The sequence below is a fragment of the Pseudorca crassidens genome, chromosome 10, assembly GCF_039906515.1.
Source record: "Pseudorca crassidens isolate mPseCra1 chromosome 10, mPseCra1.hap1, whole genome shotgun sequence".
Taxonomy (NCBI): Eukaryota; Metazoa; Chordata; class Mammalia; order Artiodactyla; family Delphinidae; genus Pseudorca; species Pseudorca crassidens.
Window position 1 is genome coordinate 45,393,875 of NC_090305.1, and position 20,802 is coordinate 45,414,676.

Below are 20,802 nucleotides of genomic sequence, written 5' to 3' on the forward strand. Positions count from 1 at the left end.
CATATGACCCAGCAATCCCACTACTGGGCATATACCCTGAGAAAGCCATAATTCAAAAAGACATGCACCAGAATGTTCTTTGCAGCACTATTTACAATAGCCAGGACATGGAAGCAACTAAGTGTCCATTGACAGATGAATGGATAAAGAAGATGTGGCACGTATATACAATGGAATATTACTGAGCCACAAAAGAAATGAAATTGAGTTATTTGTAGTGAGGTGGTTGGACCTAGAGCCTGTCATACAGAGTGAAGTAAGTCAGAAAGAGAAAAACAAATACCATGTGCTAACACATATATATGGAATCTAAAAAAAGAAATGGTTCTGAAGAACCTATGAGCAGGACAGTAATAAAGACGCAGACATAGAGAATGGACTTGAGGACATGGGGAGGGGGAAGGGTAAGCTGGGAAGAAGTCAGAGAGTGGCATTGACATATATACACTACCAGATGTAAAATAGATAGCTAGTGGGAAGCAGCTGCATAGCACAGGGAGATCAGCTCTGTGTTTTGTGACCACCTAGAGGGTTGGGATAGGGAGGGTGGGAGGGAGACACAAGAGGGAGGGGATATGGTGACATATGTATTTATATAGCTGATTCACTTTGCTGTACAGCAGAAACTAACACACAAGTGTAAAGCAATTATACTCCAATAAAGATGTTAAAAAAATAAAGAAAATAAACACAGGGGAGGGAGATATGTTGGCATAAGGAGGCCTCCCTCACACTCGTCAAATCAGACCACAGACGCTCTGCATGTATCTTCAGCCCGGCTGAGGAGAATAGAGTGTGTGTTGGGCCTAATCCCTGCTCTCAAGAGTCTTGTAGTCTTGTTTGGAAGGTGAAATTTACCCACAGGGAACAATTAGAAGGTAAAACAGTATTTATTTATTTTTTTTTTTGGTACGCGGGCCTCTCACTGCTGTGGCCTCTCCCGTTGCAGAACAGTCTCCGGACGCGCAGGCTCAGCGGCCATGGCTCACGGGCCCAGCCGCTCCGCGGCATGTGGGATCTTCCCGGACTGGGGCACGAACCCGTGTCCCCTGCATCGGCAGGCGGACTCTCAACCACTGCGCCACCAGGGAAGCCTGGTAAGACAGTATTTAATTAAGCTCCACATTGAATTCACGCAATAAGAAAATCATCACCTGAAAGAGGAGAGGTCACTGAGGGCTGGATTCATTCGGGAGAGATTCACAGAGGAGGCAGGGCCCGGAGAGGGACAGTCAGCGACAGTTGGGATCAAAACCTGAAGAAAAAACTCGAGGAGAAAGTCATGCACTTGCTGTGTGTTACAGGAAAAGTATGTTCTCTTCCTGCTTTTCTCCATATATGATAATAACTGTTTGCACTTTTGTGTCTTTCAAAAAATCACAACATACAAGCACCGGAGAAAAAAATCCCAAACATACTCACACCAAGAAACAAAACCCACCAAGATATTTTCTCATTTGCACTTAACTCAGAGTTTGGGAGCATTTTCTCCCAGTGTGGATGCCGCCACAGGCTCCTGACATTCTGAGCTTGATTGGATTCCTGCAGTGCCTTCTACTTCAGACTACCTTTTTTAGGCCACTTGAACGTTTTTCGATTTATTCAGCAGAATATATCAGCCTGTCAGCTGTGGAGAGTTGGTGCCCGCAGAAGATATATCTTTCTTCTGCAGGTGGCACTGGCTGCCAGTTTTTCTTTGGGATGAGCTCTTGTTCTGAAGAAGCCCTCCATGGTCTAAGCACAGTCACATTTGAGCCAATCTCCTTTCCTGCCCACTGCTCTCTGTGCATAATGACCCTACCTGCTGTGTATGAGGAGAGAGAGCCCATGGAGTTCTTTCTTTGCTTTGTGATTAGCAAATCACTTTTTGCTTAAACTGGGTCATCCCATCTCTTTTTACTTGCCTGAGAAGTTTATCTGCCTCTCTCATTCCCTAGATGTTGATATCAATGTCACTTTGTTTCAGATTGTGTCCCCTGAGTCCTTGAAGCTCCTGCTGTCTTCCCTTTGATGACTTGCCATCTACTCTGCAGAATGGCTTCGTTCTCCTGCTGTCAGTTCTCGTCACAGAGGCAGTCTGGTTCAGGTGAACTACCACGTGCCTTCCCCTCTGGGCTGCAGTGACGAAGTGGGAAGATGTCCTCGGGGACAGTCAGAGACCTCTGGAAGGTGTCTCCATCACTCCTGGTAGCACATGACAGGGCCTGAAAGCAAAATATACCCACGGCTGTCAGTTTTACTAAGTGAACTTTATAAGGTGATACTGACATCAGAGTAGTAAATGGAAGAAGGAAAGGACTTCTCTTTTCTGGGTTTTCCTCTTCTGCTCTTCCTCCGCTCCTTCTGAATGTCAATTTCCTTTTTTTCTTCTGCACAGCACATTATGAAGAGATTAATTAATTTAAAAAAGTCTCCAGATGGATGATAATTCCAGGCTGTTTTGAGGTTTACTAAATTCATTACTAAATTCTAGTAATGGAAAAGTCCAGAAGAGGCCATTGAGCCCCTTCCCCCTATTTGTGGGAGGGAGGGCCCTCAAGAATCCCAGACAGATGGGTTTTGAGGCTATTTATACATATCTTGTAAAACAGGCAACCGGAGGAGAATCTGGCTTATGGTGGATGAGACTGTATTTAACAAGTAACAGTTAGTAGTAATGAGGACTGTACACTATTAATAAAACAGCTAAGAAAAGGACTAGAGAATTATGGTAGCTAATGGTCTGAAGAACATTACTATAATCCTGATTTTATGATACATTTTAGAAGAGCAGTTTGATCATAAATATTCACTCTCTCATGACACGTTACACATAAAGTCCGATCCCTGGAACGTTTTTAAAATACCTTTTAAAATTGGAGGAGACAAGCAAAGATAGCTTTCATATGCAAGGGAAGTTCTCTTAGGTTTTTGAGTGTGAACCCTCAATCAAATTATTTCTACTAAAGATATACCCTTAGGGAAACTCATAGTAAAGTGAAAAGGTCAACTCACTGAGAATATTTAAACCTCTATAAAAGGATGAGATGGGGTAAGCAGCTCACAAGTGTCTTGTTTTTGGATTTCATTATAATCACAAGGAGTTTTTTTTGCTATTTCTAGAGTTAGTATTTGGTCTTTTTGTCATATCATCTTGTTTAACTTAAACACAGGTGAAGTTCTTTTCTTTCTTCTGCTCACAAGTGATAGCAACCATTAGCTCAATCTTCCTCGGAGGTGCTAATATTAGTGAAAACTCCTTCACCTACCCACCTCCCACAATATGGGCAGGGCCATAATTTCAAGCATGGCCAGTGAAACTAGCACAGAGGTATTTTCCTGCTAATGCTTTCTTAGTTCTTCAGGGCTTGTTTTAATATGGTATTAAATAACTCTGGCTTCCTTTAAACCAGAAACAGACAGGAGAAACTAATTGTATTGCACCTCAAGTTGCTGTTTTTCTTAGATCTCAAGAGCAATTCCTTATTTGATCTGAATTGGGCAGTGAAGAAACGTGTTAAAGAAGGGAAGATAAAAGGGATATTTAGAACTTTTAAGCTCTAAGTCATATCTTCAGTGTGGGATTTATTATTATTTTTTGCTTTGTGTGTATTCCCAAAACATCAAGCACACTTGTATTCAGAATAAACATGAAAATAAGAAAACACATCCCAACAGTATGTATACCTTATTTGTGGTTACTTGATATTTTCTAATATATTTCTACTTTCTGCCATTTTTGTGGGTCAAAGATCTATAAAATATTTAAATAATGAATCCATTGGTAAAATATTTTTAGTGTGCACTCCTCAAATATCTTTATATAGATTTATTTGCTTACATATTAAATATATTTATCATTATACTAATGTATTATGTGCATTAAAAAAACACACAAAGAAATAAATTTAAAAAGTAAGCTAAGAAGAATAAATTATTTTAAATATCTTGCCAATCAATGATAGTATCATTTGTTAATAGCTTATGGCACTACATAGTGTTAAGACAAGGGTAATAGTTAACCTTAGTAAATGTATATACCCACATTTCATATGATCTTTTTGATGAACTCAATTTACTTTTGGTGGCCAGATTATGATTGTTTTCACTTTATAAGGAAAATTTCATGTAAGGAGGAGGAGAATTGGCAGCTCTGCCTTTTACTGTTCACTCATGTTTACATTATTGGTACTGCATTTGATCTGTTGTCTCTGCAGGAGTATTTTTAAACTACTTGTCAAGTTACAAGAGTTATTTAGCTAAAACTAGAAAAAAAATCCATAAATCTAAATAGTCACACTTCAAGTCTACTTCATCTGCTGCATTACAAGCCAACAAGCATGTGAGGCATGACTTTCAACCCGTCTACATTGGGAAACAACTCTCTGCCCTCAAGATACCCCGTATTCTATATGTCATGGTGATATTCTGATACATGGGTGGATGAGTGTGAGTGTTCATCTGAATACTAGGTGTTAGACAATTGGTAAAACTTAATTTTCTTTTTTATGAAAAAATAAATAGAAATTTTAGTATTTCTTCTCAACTCCTATGGATTGACTTGTGTACCTCCTGAAGTGGGTGAGGGGGTCACCATCTTGGAGATCACTCCTTGTGATAATGTAATAGAATTGATAACCTAAAAAGCTGTCTTTCCACTTAAGATGAGTCTTATTTTATTTTATGATAATGAACATAGAGCAAAGATGAGCATCATAGTCAAATCCCAGTAGGTCCTCAATAAGGTAGCTACAACTCCTGATAACTATTGAGAATCACCTCATTTAACTCTGCTACTCTATGAATTCCACTATGGACAACATTTTAGGGAAGATAAGTCCAGCAACTAAGTTCTAATTAATCTGCTTAAAGTATAGGTTAGCTCAAATATGCATTTGCTGAGGTAGAGTATAAACCCGTTAACACATAGTAACATCTATGAGAAATGCTGTGAGTCTCTTGTGGATATAATGTGTCCAGAACCCAGCTTGTGAGCAGTAAAATGGTTCTAATGAATATACAGCTACGAATGCTCTGAGACTGTTGGAGAGCTGAAACATTTACTATCATAACTGATCTTAGAAGACGGGTTCAAGAAAAATGGGCATAAAAGAGATTAAGGATGTTATTTTTGAGAGAGAACATCTGAAAAAAACTTCTGATTATTTCTCCTTGATTTTAGATTGCTCAGAAGACTTATTTCTTATATAAATTTGGAAATCACTCTTCTATGTAGCTATAAGGTTAGAATTCACTTCTTTTAAGCATTTTCTTAAAATCTTAGGGTATTATATGTTTAACTCTAGGAAAGATAGAAATGGCTTCCCCTAATCTAGGGATAAATAGGAGACAGTCTATTTTCTGTCTCTTTTCCTCTAAGTATTTTGTTCTTGCCTTCTAATTTTTGAACCATAAGACATAATAGAAGCAGTGTGTGTATGTTATAGAGACACCAAAATCACCCACCCTCTGTGTTATTTGCAGGAGCAATTGATTTAAAACTATCTTCAGATTATGATTTAGAATTTTTGAGATGTATATGAACTATTCAAGTTTATTTGTACAAAAGAGGCTAGCATTTTTTAAAAAATATAATTTATTTATTTATTTTTGGCTGTGTTGGGTCTTTGTTTCTCCGCACAGGCTTTCTCTAGCTGCGGCAAGCGGGGGCTACTCTTCGTTGCGGCGCCTGGGCATCTCATTGTGGTGGCTTCTCTTGTTACGGAGCATGGGCTCTAGGCATGTGGGCTACAGCAGTTGTGACATGCAGGCTCAGTAGTTGTGGTTCGCAGGCTTAGTTGCTCTGTGGCATGTGGGATCTTCCCTGACCAGGCCTTGAACCCGTGTTCCCTGCATTAGGCAGGCGGATTCTTAACCACTGTGCCACCAGGGAAGCCTGTTAAGCTAGAAGTCTGTTAAATTATCCTAAGGCTCTTTTTGTGTCATTGTGTAAAATCAGCAAGTGGATTTGGAATAGGTACAATGAAGACTATCTCATACTCAAAAGCTTTTTGATAATAGCATTCTATTCTTTCTGACTTACGTTGTGAGGCTAAGGTATTAAAATGTTGGCTGTATTCCATTCTCACATATTATATATCCCTGGGACATCAAGCAGATTTTGAATTCTCTTGCAGTGTGAGAATCACATCTTTTTTTTTTTTTTTTTTTCTGGTCAAAGTCTTATTCAGCTCTTGTTCCTTCAGCATTTTCAAAATTTTGTATCAAAATCTATTTGCACTTTCTATGACTTTCCCACAGAGGAAGGTAAGGCAACAAAAAGTTTTCCCCCCAAATCAATTATTGCTATGAAACTTTAGAAATGTCCATGAATCTTCATATTTTGGAAATTCCTGGGAATATGGAGGAAATTAAGATTAAAAGTCTTAAAAGAGGATTCTTATATACCTAAGATTTCTCTGTAGAGTAGTTTATAGTCTCTGTAGAGGCTTTTCTATTTTTTTTTTTTTTTTTTTGCGGTACACGGGCCTCTCACTGTTATGGCCTCTCCTGTTGTGGAGCACAGGCTCCGGACGCTCAGGCTCAGCGGCCATGGCTCACGGGCCTAGCCGCTCCGCGGCATGTGGGATATTCCCAGACCGGGGCATGAACCCGTGTCCCCTGCATCGGCAGGTGGACTCTCAACCACTGCGCCACCAGGGAAGCTGAGGCTTTTCTATTTTAATGGTTAAAAGAAAGTGGTTGTCAAGCACAGTGGGTGGGGAACAAGACCCCAGCCCATCCTCAGGAATTCTGACTCAGTCATGTACTAGGGTGGTTAGGAGGGCAGGAATCAGTAGTTTTAAACCCTCCCCAAGTGATTCTGATAATATGCCATATTTGGATTTAAATATAAAGGTGGTCTATAGATTTCCCAGTTAGCAATTAGAAAGGGAAAAAAGAATATCAACTTCATGTCTTTAGAAGGGCAGAATTTCAGGCAATTACAGTATCAATACATGTAATAGAGGACTTTTTTCCCAGGTGACAAGAGCCTGGCAGACTTCACGAGAGGGTGTGAGGAGATGGACCCCCCAGGAGAACTAGAGAAAAGCCTACCCTTTCCGGTCCTAGTGGATGGAGGGCAGGTGGTCAGAGGGAGATGAGAAAGTCAGTCAACAGGGTGTGTAATTCTTTCCCCCCTTTACCTTTCCATGTGGAGGAGCTGCTATTTTGGAGCAATCAGATAGTTGTGGGAAGCAGCCCAGGGTCGTTGAAGTGCATGGCTGCTTCTCCGGATGTATTAGGGACACTGCAGGAATAAGGGAAAACCAGCCTTCCTGTCAGTGCTTCAGATCAACACAGCAGCTGTGAGATGCATGAGTCAGAGAAGAACTGTTAGGTAACAGGAAGGTAAAATTCAAGTTTGGGGACTCACGCTATGTGAAATTCCAAAGTGAGGTACTAGACTACCATATATTGAATTTACAAAAGAAATGAAAAATACCAAATTTTTCACCTCACTATTTGACCCCTCACCTCTCATCTAGGGGTCAAGACCACAAAAGGCAGAGAAAGTCGACACAGGGAGAATATTGAGAAGGGGAAATTGGTGTGTATGGGGGGTGGGGGGCGAGAGGGTGTTTCTCCTTCATTCCGCGCTGAGTTTGGGAGGTGGCTTCAGTGGAACTACTCAGAGTTTGAAATGCGTTTCCTCCCTTTGGGCAGCAGAGAACCTGCCTGTGGGTGACAGCAGATACAGGGGCAGTGTGAGGACCTGGTGACACTCCTAGAGGACAGAGGGTGTGTGAGGGTACATGGTGGTCCATGTGGGAAGGAGATCTTGCCCAGAGTTGGGAAGATGGAGGGTCTTTTAATAGCAAGAGTCCATATTGAGTGAGCTGCTGTAAAAGTTACGGATACAGGAAGGGCAGTGGTCCATGTGGTTCTCAGTGAAGGCCACCTCCAAGGAGCCCAGGAGACCCCACGTGAGAATGTGTCCAAGTTAAACACCTTGCCCAGAAGGCCTCCTGACCAGATAACCATGGTGCCTGCCACCGTCTGTGCCCTTTACCTTAATCCTTTAAACTTCTGGGCCCAGCCTGGGAGAATTCAAAGTCTTCCTTGCTAAACTGGTAGAAGAAAAGGAGGAGGATAAAACACAGAAAGAGAGGATTCTGCCTCTCCTTCCCCACTGCAAGTGGCCAGCTCAGGCCCCCACAAGAGGAAGGAGATGAGATTCCAGATAAATTCAGGCTTTGAGAGTTGATTATTACATATAACAGATTAATATACCAAATTAGACTGTTCTGTGAGTTGTTAGGACTTAAAGATTGCTTATAAATGTGAAAGAGTCAAGTGGAGGTGAAAAATAGTTTCTTAATCTAAAAAATGTGTAAAGGAAGGGGGGTAAAAAATGTGTTTTTATCACACTGGGTTTGTTCAATATACCAGTTTCAACGAGCTGGTTCTTAAAGGGCTGTGGAAGCATCTGCATGGAGGTGTGGAGAGGGTGGGCACTGGGGGGTGCAGAGGTGGCAATGCTCTAACACTGCATGACTGGAGGCCAGTGGGTGAGTTCAAGGACTTTGGTGATGAGCGCCAGCAGGCATCCCTCCCACCAAAATAATAAAGATAAAAGTGATCTAATACTGACCTGAATAGTCCAAGAAGAACAGACCTGGCCTCTGCAGAGATTACCTGTGGATTCAGACCCCTTTTCCCAACCTCTGATGCCTTGATGCCACCCCCCTCACTTGATGCCACCTTGAAGAGGAGGAGTGCAGGGGTGAAGGGAACACTGAAGATTTAGTGAAGTCATATAAATAGAGACTTGAGTTCCATAAAGAGTTAGGTTACCGGGTTAAACTAAGGTTATAGCACTGGCCTCAATTTTAGTTTTTCCATGTGGTGACGTTAGTAACAACAGTAGTAAAGAGTGGTGGTTATGAAAAACCATACATGGATTTTTTTCAATATCTATGCACTACAGTGTCACATGACCCATGGTGGTTGAATTCTCGGATGCAGAACTGGTGATGCGCAGAGCAGACTGAAAAGTTATTTTTGACTGCATGGGGGTCGGTACCCCTATCCCCACTTTGTTCAAGGCTCAGCTGTGTATACAATATGAAAGAAAGCTAAAGACTTGCTAAAAGCTTAGTGGAAAATTACTTCAAATAAAAATCTATGATAATATCATTAGGAAGTTCTTGCACCTTCTAAAACAAATGATGAAGCAGTGCAGGTCCTCACTAATAGCAGAAGCCTCTCTTGGTTGCGGGGCTTGATATACTGTCAGGTTTTGTCCAGGACCAGTGGAAATGGTGAGGCTTTCTCCAGTTTCTTCCTCATCAAAACACTGGGATTCTGGTTTGTTTCCAAGTTATGTTTTAGATTCAAAGGGCACATTTAAATTTTTGTTTTCTTTTCACACACACCTTCCTTTGACGTTCCCTTCACAGGCCACACATCTGCTATTGGTGTCTTTAAAGGGAATTTAAAAAGAAAATTTAGAAACATTGTTCCTGATATAAATGTTAGTAATAATTATTTCAACTACAGTATTTGCCAGAAGATCAAGCCCAGTTTGAAAAATTAAAACAATGTATTGTTCTCCAAGGATTGTGAACTTATTTATGCCTTTACAATTATTCCAAACTCTCTCCTTATTCTTTGCAGGCTTACTCTCAGCCTTTGATAAACTGCTGGTACCATCTGTAGAAATACTACTGGTAATTTTCAGACATTACAACATTCGGATTTAGTTAGACCAGAGGTATTTAAAGAAAATCTACAGGATCATTTTCTGGTTCTTCTAGCTGTACTTTGATAAAAAGTTCAACAAAAAAAATTATGGACTCTATTAATAGCCAGAAGAGTGTTCCTATTGGTACACCCCACAGTTCAGAATGACATCTGCAAAGGAACTTCCAGCTTAAAGATATAAGCCTCTCACTGTTGTGGCCTCTCCCATTGCGGAGCACAGGCTCCAGACATGCAGGCTCAGCGGCCATGGCTCATGGGCCCAGCCATTCCGCGGCATGTGGGATCTTCCCGGACCAGGGCACGAACCCATGTCCCCTGCATTGGCAGGCGAACTCTCAACAACTGCGCCACCAGGAAAGCCCCCTTGAGATGTTTTATGACACTTTAGAGGCATGTTGGTGATAGAAATATCCAGGTGGTCATTCCCTTCTCGCTTTCCTTGGTAAGCAGATGGTGTTTAACCCTCAATCTGCTGCTATGCTCTCCTCTGCAGCTGTCTTCATTTAGTGCTGCTTCTACTTCTCCAGTTCTTCCCCAGTGGGAGAACTTGCCAATCATCCAGGACAGGAGATATGTTTTCTTTTATTAGTCTTGTTATTGTCATCACCACCAGTGAACAAAATCACTGAATCCTGTGAAGCCAACAGATTTTGGAAGCAGGAGACAGGAACCTGATGTACCACAGTGATGCTTCTATTGCACTTTCCTCTTAATTTCAGGCTTCAGTCGCGATGGACTCTTGTTTTCTTTACTACAGGTACAATATGTTGGGGACACACTTATCTCATGGTATTAATTTCAATTGTTTAGACCCGAGGTGGGTATTCTTTCCTTCAGGTTGCTGATTTTACTACTGTGTCTATGCATTAGCATGGGGAAAACATCTTCCATGAACAATCTAGAACATAATGAGGCATTTTGTGTATTTTCACTTAATTTCTAATTATTGCTCAACATGTTATGTCTGATGACAGGGTCTTCCAAAGTATCAAAGCTTCCACCCTTATGTTGTCTTACACGTCTTCATGATGAAATCACCAGAACTAGTGACCCCAGCACATACTCTAAATGTTTGCAGAGGTGACGAGCACTTCAGGCCCCAGGGAGTGCTCCTCTGTGACTCTTGTCCACTACGTTGGATTGAAAGGCAGTGGGATCCTAACACCATAAAAGTTTGTGGGTTGTGCTATTTCCAGGATAGGAGATACACACTGCTTTGCTATGCAGAAGGATTTGTGTGGCAGAAGCACTTAGGGAAGAGAAACACAAATTTATCAGTTTGTCTAAGCTGCCACCATTTCTCACTGCTCTTTGGTAATCTCATCTGCCCCTTCCACTTCTGCCTCTATTTAATCCATCCTCCAAATCTTTATAAGTGTAAATACAGTCCTATCACTTACTTCATTAAAGCTATTTAATGGCTTCAGGTTTTTCCTAACACTCCTGCCCATGTCACCTTGTCTTGTAGGACGTCCCCATCCCCATGAGCACCATGCTTCTGCAGATTGCCCCTCTTTGCTCCTGAAGAAACCCAAGTTCCTTCTTACCTGAGGGTCCTGAACATACGAGTCCTCTTCCTTGAGATGCTTCCTACTTAGCCCCTCCACTTCTCTGAACTAACTCCTTCCTATCTTTAGGTCTTAGCTTAAAGCTCGGTTCCATGAGATCAGGGTTCTTTCAAGTGTATCACCCATTCTTAGATTGATGTCTGGCACAGAGAATACACTTGGTTTTTCTTGAATGGAACACAGTAAATTGTGTTGCTCGACCATGCCACTCTTAGACCCAGGCCAGGTGGCCTAGAGAAATGAATGCATGCAGAATGCCACTAAATATGTCATGTCTGGGTGTCTGTTACTTTATATTTTTATTGGAGATGATAATTCCTGTAAAATAGCTACTTTGTGGAATTGTTAGAAAGAACATTTGAAACTTCAAACACACACACAAAGATATTTTGATTAATGATAAATGTTTATACCTGTGCCATCAAATATGTAGGTATAGTTGTAGTTTGAAATGAGCATATGTATATATCAGGGTGAAATATCACTAAACTGGATTCAACTGGGTTTTAAAAATACCAGGATTCTTATCTCTCTGAACAGGAAGTCCAGTGGTGGGGCAAGCTCCAGGTACAAGCTGTCACTACTTTGGTTCTGTCTCCTTGTCATTTGTCTGTTTCCTCCTTCTCTGTGGTTAAACCTTGCTTCCAGACTCAGCATGATGATGGTAGCAGTTCTGGACATAGTATCCCGACATGACAACATGCAGAGAAAGAACCTCTATTTCTGTGAATCTTAAAAAGGGAGGAAGGCTTTCCCAGATGCCCTCCAGCCCAGGATACTTCCTCTCTTTTCAAAATTGTTTCACATTCCTAGCTTAAACCAACCCTGGGCAGGGGAATAAGACCATTATGCTAGGCCTCAACTTTATAGTTGGCAATGGTGCCAACCTCCCCAAATCCTGTGGACCCATGCAGAAGGATGGATAATAGAACAACACTGCAATTGCTTCCAGAAGGAGGAAGGAGGGATGTGGTGGTCGATGTGGGGTAGGCAACTAACAGTACCTGCTATACAATATGTCAAATATATGAATTTAAATTATTTTTCTTGTTCATGAAAGTCAGAAGAGTGAGGTCCCATAGGCAGTGTGAAAGATAAGATATTGTAGTATTACATAGTGCTTTAGAGCAGGGGTCCCCAACCCCTGGGCCATGGACCAGTACCAGTCCGTGGCCTGTTATAAACCGGGCTGCACAGCAGGAGGTGAGCGAGGGGTGAGTGAGTGAAGCTTCATCTGTACTTACAGCCACTCCCCATCGCTCACATTACTGCCTGAACTCCGCCTCCTGTCAGATCAACGGTGGCATTAGATTCTCATAGGAGTGCGAATCCTACGGTTAACTGTGCATGCGAGGGATCGAGGTTGCATGCTCCTTATGAGAATTTAATGCCTGATGATCTGAGGTGGAGCTGAGGCAGTGATGCTAGTGCTGGGGAGTGGCTGCAAATACAGATTATCATTAGCAGAGAGGTTTGACTGCACAGAGACCATAATAAATCAATTGCCTGCAGACTTATATCAAAACCCTATCAAGTAAGTGGCAAGTGAAAACAAGCTCAGGGCTCCCACTGACTCTGCATTATGGTGAGTTGTATAATTATATCATTATGTATTACAATGTAATAATAATAGAAATAAAGTGCACAATAAATGTAATGTGCTTGAATCATCCTGAAACCATCCCTACCCCCTGGTCTGTGGAAAAATGTGTCTTCCACAAAACCGGTCATTGGTGCCAAAAAGGCTGGGGACCACTGCTTTAGAGTACACGGTGGTAGGATTATTAGCAAATGATATCACTAGCAAACCAGCCCACTCTGGTATGCAACAATGAAGAAAGTTTCTCTGCTGTGTAGGTTGAAATCACATCTGATTATAAGGCAGAGGGAAATACCAAATAACAAAGGGCTCCATAGCAGTGACAGCTGTCAGGGATGATGTGAATATTCTTCACCTCTCTTGTACTCATTGCACACATGGCTAATCAATCACAGCACATTCCTCACTGAGGGTGGACATGGTCTGGAGTCATTTTTAGACCAGTCCTGACTGTCAGCTGGCGTTGTACCTCCAAAGAAATCCTGTCTACCATCTATGACACAGACATGTTACAGAACTATATTTTTATACAGAGAAGTAGAATGAAAAAAGTTCTATGTAATTTCAAAATAAAATCATTAAAAATATGAACTCAAAGCAGAGGGAATAGAAGGATGAATGGTAGTTATAAGCACCATGACTTCTGGTATAAGTGGCCTTTGCACTTGGCCCTGCAGGATGAAGAGGTTTTATGGATTGATGGATGGAAAAAGGAAGTAAAGAGGAGACAGGTCAGGGCATCAGCAAAGACAGGCAGGCAACAGACCAGTGCGGTTCAAATACTGAGGTGGAAATGGGTGTGTCCCCCATCTCCTTTGCTCTGTGCCCTCTTCGTGTGTCTTCTGGCACTTTATCCTCATTCTGTTTACCCTCAACAAATCCCTCTGTCAGCAAGAGATCTGACAAGTCATTCATACCAAACATCACACGATTGATAAATCTCAATGAGAAATCTTCCCCTGAGCTATTTTGAATATTTGTTAGACGCAAAGCCTTAAACCAGAAGGTATGAAGTTAAAGAGGTGGAATTCCACAAGCTAGTGAGACAGGAGTAGGGCAAGGGCAAGGGCAAAAGATATTTTGGGCACACAGAGGCTTCCCCCAAGTCTGTAAATCATACCAGGGAGAGAAATACTGATAAATATTGACAAAAAGAATAATGACAAAAAGACAAATATTGGGGTAAAGACAATTTATTTTGCCTATAGTGCCTAATGCTTTAAAAACTGGCTTTATTGAGATATAATTCATATGATCCAACCTTTTACAGTGTACATTTCAAAGGTTTTTAGTAGATTCACAGGAGTCTGCAACCATCACCACTACCTAATTTTAGAAAAAAAAGAAATACTTTGCCCATTAGCACAGGATTCTTCCTCCCTCCAGCCTGTGGCAACCATTAATTGGTTTTGTCTCCATGGATTTTCCTGTTCTGACCATTTCATGTAAATGGAATCATACAATAAGTGATCTTTTGTGACTGGCTTCTTTCACTTAGCTCAGTGTTTTTGAGGTTCGTGCATGTTGTAGCATCTACCTGTACTGCATTCCTTTTTATTGTTAAATAATATTCCATTGTATAGGTATTGTACATTTTGTTTATCCATTCATCCATTGGTGGACATATGGGTTGTTTCCAACTTTTGGCTGTTTTGAATCATGTTGCTGTGAACATTTGTGCACAAGTGTTTGTGTCGACATATGTCTTCATTTCTCTTCGGTATACACCTAGGAATGAAATTGCTGGGTCCTATGGTAACTCTATGTTTATTAACCTTTTGAGGAACTGCCAGACCGTTTTCCAAAGTATTGGCACCATTTAAAATTCCCACCAGCAACGTGTGAGGGTTCCAATTACTCCATGTCACAACACTGGGTTTTACCTGTCCTTTTTGAATATAGCCATGTTGGTGGCTGTGAAGTGGTGGCTCATCAGTGGTTTTGATCTGCATTTCCCTGAAGGCTCGCCAAACACTTTTCCATCTCATCCTTCAGCCACAAGATAGACATGCTTCCATTGTTTTTGTCATATGAAATTTCTTCTTTTTCCCTTTTTTATCTAACCACCAATAGGTATTAACATAGTGGATGGCAACTTCCCTTTAAGCGATAATAATCCTCTTCCTGATTTGGACAGTCGATGTTCAAGATATCTTCAGGTCAAGAACAGTACTGACCAAAAATAAAAACCTCACCTTGTGTGTGAGAGCAGATGCCAATGAACAGAAATTGAAAATCGCAGCTGTGCTCCACATGGCCTTCAACCTCGTATTAAATATATTTCTGAATGGCCCTTCTGTTATTTGGAATTGTAGCAGAGCCATGACTGTCCTAAAGCTCCTGTAGGATCTGAGAAAGATGAATACTCTACTCAGTTTTCTTAGATCTTCAGAACATTAGTAGCATTTCAGCATTGCAAAAAATCATATTTCTTTCATTTTCATTTATCCCTAGTCAGAAGGCACTCAAGTGCAAAATGGTCCCAGAATCCCTGGTGCAGGAGAGTCTTTGTTTCCTGAAGTTTGCTTAGCTGATTTCATTGTGCCATTAGGCCTGAAGCTGGCCCTAAGCACTTTAGACAAGTCTCAATTATATCTATTAACTTGGAGGAAGTTCATTTTCATCTTTATTATTGTTGTTATTGCTGGTTTTATATATTATGTGTATTATGTTTATTAATTATGTTATAATCTTCACAGTTATCCCAGAAGTATTAAGCTCCAGGCAGGAATCTTTGTTTTGTTGAAAAACGTATCCCAATCCTCTAGAACATGTAAGTGCTCATAGATATTCATTGAATGGATAAATTCATGAATTGAATGCTTCTTACACCTGGCACATAAGAAATGCTCGGTAGATGTTAGCTGTCATTTTCACGTTCAAGTTTCAGGTTAAGCACTTCAAAATGGATACTTCACTTCATTCTCCTACCAACCAAGAAGGAGAAATATTATTATAATATTAATTTCACAGATGAGGAAAGAAGGAGCTCGGAGAGTTAAGGAATTCGCTCAAGGTCACATGCAAGGCTGGTTGGTGGCAGTGCTATGGCTGGAACCAGCTGGGATGGACTCCTGAGCTGGTGCCCTTGTTCCTGTGTCCCTCGCCTTTGCTATTGAAGAGTAAAGGGAGGAGATATGGGAACATATGTATATGTATAACTGATTCACTGTGTTATAAAGCAGAAACTAACACACCATTGTAACGCAATTATACTCCAATAAAGATGTTAAAAAAAAAAAAAAGAGTAAACAATCAAACCCTTGCCCTTTAATCGCCCGGCAGCCCCAGAACAGAAGAGGAGTGCCTTGTGTGTGAACTCCATCTCCTCGCTCACTAGCAATAGCCTTTTGAGATCAGATATTCTGGGAATAGAAAAAGGAAACGTCAGACTGCTTGAGTTTCATACGAAAAGTTGTCAGTTAGTGGTATTGATTCACCCCATGTGTAGCAGCTGGTAAAATGTTGGTTTTAACTTGCTTTTCTCCTGATGCTTGGAAGTTTTGCTGCACTATGGTCAGAATTGAGAGACTGCTTATGCTCAGACTAATCCTTCTGATGTGTTACTTGAAGAATTTATACTAATGCTCCCTTCTAATAATAATAGCTCTTCTCAAGGGGTGAAAAGAGGAAAGCTCATGGGGTGGCTTATTCCAGGAGAAAAAACCAAATACTTTTCCTGAGAATCAAGAAAAACATAAAAACAGAAATCAGTGTTGACTTGTCATCTAGAGTTTCTTGGAGCTACTCTTATGCTAATAAGCCTTAGTGACTAATTATAGCCAAGAAAAAATGTGCTATGCGCCGATTTGAAGAAATGAGGCCGAACATTTAAAAAATATATGAGGCTGCTGGCAAATGAGATTTTTAATAAAGCTTGAGAACAGTTTCTGTCACAAAGGCTGATCTGTCTGGAAGTATGATTGAAAATTTGTGGGTTGGTACGAGTGTTTTTTAAAAGCTGAAAATCTTAAGGACATTCTGTAAGTCCAGATCTAGGCAGTGTTCTTTAGTAATAGTTGACTATCTGGTATCTGCATTCCTCAGCTTCATGGACGCCAGGGTGAAGTTACAGTGAGGGCTGCATGGCTGAGGAAAAGCAGAGTATTTAGCAATTAGCAAGAGAAAAAAGAAGCCAAGCTGGGGTGATGCTTTTCTAAGTTCATTTCTTTATCTCAGTTCATTTTCCATATGGTTGTTCAAATGGGAAATCTGAGGGTAATGGAAATTCTCGTGGGTCTGCCAGGCCTCCATTCTTCTTCTTATTATTATCATTATTATTAATGCTGTCTGGATGTGGCTGAGCTTGGCATGCAGCCTGAGACAATCAGTAGAGCTTCTGTCCTCCTGGCCACAAGCATTGATTTAGGAATAGGTACAAGACCCAAATTGGGCTTGGAATCAAGGTCCAGGACTTTTGTTCAGTCTGTCTGGTGAGAGAGCTCACATTTTCTGTTTTGGTTGAGATGAGAAGAGTGTTGGTCTGAGACAGTATTTGTCCTTGCTAAATCGCCATGATGGGTGGAAATGCACAGAGGGAAGCAGAGCCAGGGCTGGGGAGAAACCGGGTCCTGGTGATGTGGTTTCAACACTTCGATCCAGCTGTGTTCAAATTCATCCTTGCCCTTTGACTCTTAAGTTCCAAGAGGCAATAAATGTCCCCACCCCACTACTTCTTAAAACAGTTTGACTTGGACATTCTGTTCCTTGCAACCAAAAGCATACTGACTGATCTGGTGAGATAACTTTTTGCGGAGTACAGGCTCTGGACGCGCAAGCTCAGTGGCCATGGCTCACATGCCTAGCCACTCTGTAGCATGTGGGATCTTTCCGGACTGGGGCACGAAACCATGTCCCCTGCATTAGGCAGGCAGACTCTCAACCACTGCACCACCAGGGAAGCCCATAACTTTTAATTTAATTGACCCCTATACTCTCCCCAACCAAAGAGTCACACACATGCTTACACACTAAGGCTATTTATGATGGATTTTATAGTACAATCCTGGTCTTTTGTAAAGGGTGTATTTTTTTACTGCTAGGTTTCTAATTAGATAAATTATTTCATCTGAGTATTTGGGTGTGGGTCTCTTTTTTGGAAAAATGACACAGTGCCTTGTTAATAGTATCCCAACATAACTATTCTGTATAGGTTTTCATTTAGTGGCAAATTAAGTAAGAGCAGTCTTTATTTTGGGGTCTCAGACAAAACCAGGATGTTCTTATGTCTCATCTTAGGGTCTATCATAGCCTTGTAGATAGTTAGTGTTATGGACTAAATGTTTGTGTCCCTCATAAATTCCTATGTTGAAATTCTAACCTCTAATATGATGATGTTAGGAGGTGGGGCCTTTGGGAGGTGATGAGGTCATGAGAGTGGAGCTCTCATGACTGGGATTAGTGCCCTTGTAAGAGAGAGCCCAGAGAGCTCTCTTGTCCCTTCTGCTTTGTGAGGACACAGTGAGAAGACAGTCGTTTATGAACCAGGAAGTGGATCCTCACCACTTAGTCGATCTGCTAGCACCTTGATCTTGGACTCTCCAGCCTCCAGAACTATGAGAAATAAATGATTGCTGCTTAAGCCACACAGTCTATGGTATTATTGTTATAACCACCCAATTGGACCAACACAGGAAGAAATCCATAAATATATGAGTAAGTATTCATTTGTTCCTGTCAATTAAAGTAAGACATATTTTCTTCTCTCTGTTTGGGAAGAAATGTCTTATTATTGAAAGAAAGTCCATTTTAGCATTGTCAGAATACTTTTCTGTTTGTGCTTTGGACTAAACAAAAGACCAGAAGACTTACCTTCCTTAGCATTTACTTATTCCTTAGGTCAAAAATGGTTTATTAGGGTTTATACCCTGCATGCTCTATTTTGTCTTTGAAAATATATTTAATTTAAAATACTTTAATAAATTTATATTTTATTTAAAAATTTATTCTTGCTGTATTGGTGGGGCTTCAATCATAGAAGCAGAACCACTGTGGGTGATGGAATAAGGAATTTATTATGGGAATTAGAACCTACACCCTTGTGGGAAGAGCTGGAAGAAAGAAGGTCAAAAAGAAATTGAAGGATCAGAGAAAAAAAATCATCATCCAGTTAATATGGAAAGACAAAGATGTCCAGCTACCAAAATGAGGCTGTGAGGGGGAGGATCATGAAGAACTTGTAGGGAGAGTGGGGAGCTGTGACTGGCTAACATTTCTGTGCATCCACCACCAAATGTCAGGTGAGTGGGTAGCGGGCTGGGACTGCTGTTGAGAAGAGGTGAATGCAGGGCAGAGGAGAGCAGGACAAACTTACATTCATTGGTTATAGCCTTTTCTCCCTAGAAATGCCATTATGTGGTCAGTAAGTATTACAAAGGAAAGGTTTCTGGCCAGCCTAGTGTTATTCCTTGATAGAGAAGCCAGTTTGCTTGTTTTTCCGACCTAGAGACCTTGGACTTTGTGTTAGCTTGTTAATTGGGCACTTTAAAAGAATATGTACATGTTTGGTCTGTTGGTTGAGATTTACCTGGAATATAGTTGAGCTTTTATACTGAATTATAAGATCTTTTCTCAACTTTGGCAAATCTCCTTCAATTCTATCTCTATTGTTTCTGTTACATGTTTTCAGGTTGCAACTTTGGGAAAAACTATGATTCTTAACTTTGTTTCTTCACTGATTGGGCTCTACATCTATCATATTTTCATTTTTTAAAATCTCATCATTTTTTTGTGAGTTTCAGGCCTCCTTTTTGATCAAGTCTGTGGTCAAACCTAGGACAAGGTAGGGTTTAATAGTCAAAGTCTTCCTCCTTTTTTGGTATTTTATATTTACTTTTTAAGAAAAGTTATTTTATTAAAAATTTTTTTTTAATTAATTTGTATTGGAGTATAGCTGCTTTACAATCTTGTATTAGTTTCTACTGTACAGCAAAATGAATCAGCCATAAATATACATATATCTCCTCCCTTTTGGACTTCCTTCCCATTCAGGTCACCACAGTGGATTAAGTAGAGTTCCCTGTGTTATACAGTACATTCTCATTAGTTATCTATTTTATACATAGTATCAATAGTGTATATGTGTCAATCCCAATCTCCCAATTCTCCCCCTACCCCTTTCCCCCTTGGTATCCATACATTTGTTCTCTACCTCTGTGTTTCTATTTCTGTTTTGCAAATAGGATCATCTGTACCATTTTTCTAGATTCCACATATATGCATTAATATACAATATTTGTTTTTCTCTTTCTGACTTATTTCACTCTGTATGACAGTCTCTAGGTCCATCCATGTCTCTACAAATTACCCAATTTTGTTCCTATTTATGGCTGAGTAATATTCCATTGTATATATGTACCACATCTTTATCCATTCCTCTGTTGATGGACGTTTAGGTTGCTTCCATGTCCTGGCTATTGTAAATAGTGCTGCTATGAACATTGGGGTGCATGTATATTTTTGAATTATGGTTTTCTCTGGGTATATGCCTAGTAGTGAGATTGCTGGGTCATATGGTAGTTCTATTATTAGTTTTTTAAGGAAACTCTATACCATTTTCCATAGTGGCTGTATCAATTTATACTCCCACCAACAGTGCATGAGGGTTCCTTTTTCTCCACACCCTCTCCAGCACTTATTGTTTGTAGATTTTATGATAATGGCCATTCTGACTGGTGTGAGGTGATACCTCTTTGTAGTTTTGACTTGCATTTCTCTAATAATTAGTGATGTTGTGCATCGTTTCATGTGTTTGTTGGCCATGTGTATGTCTTCTTTGGAGAAATGTCTATTTAGGTCTTCTGCCCATTTTTTGATTAGGTTGTTTGTTTTTTGATATTGAGCTGTGTTAGCTGCTTATATATTTTGGAGATTAAACCTGTATCAGTTGCTTTGTTTACAAATATTTTCTCCCATTCCTTTCATCTTGTTTATGGTTTCCTTTGCTGT

General features: G+C 40.5%; 1 pseudogene; it reads right to left on the reverse strand.

Annotated features, from left to right (window-relative positions):
• Nucleotides 1–2,054: 2,054 nt before the first annotated feature.
• On the reverse strand, nt 2,055–16,180 carry LOC137232907 (sentrin-specific protease 6-like; annotated as a pseudogene).
• Between the last annotated feature and the right edge of the window lie 4,622 nt (nt 16,181–20,802).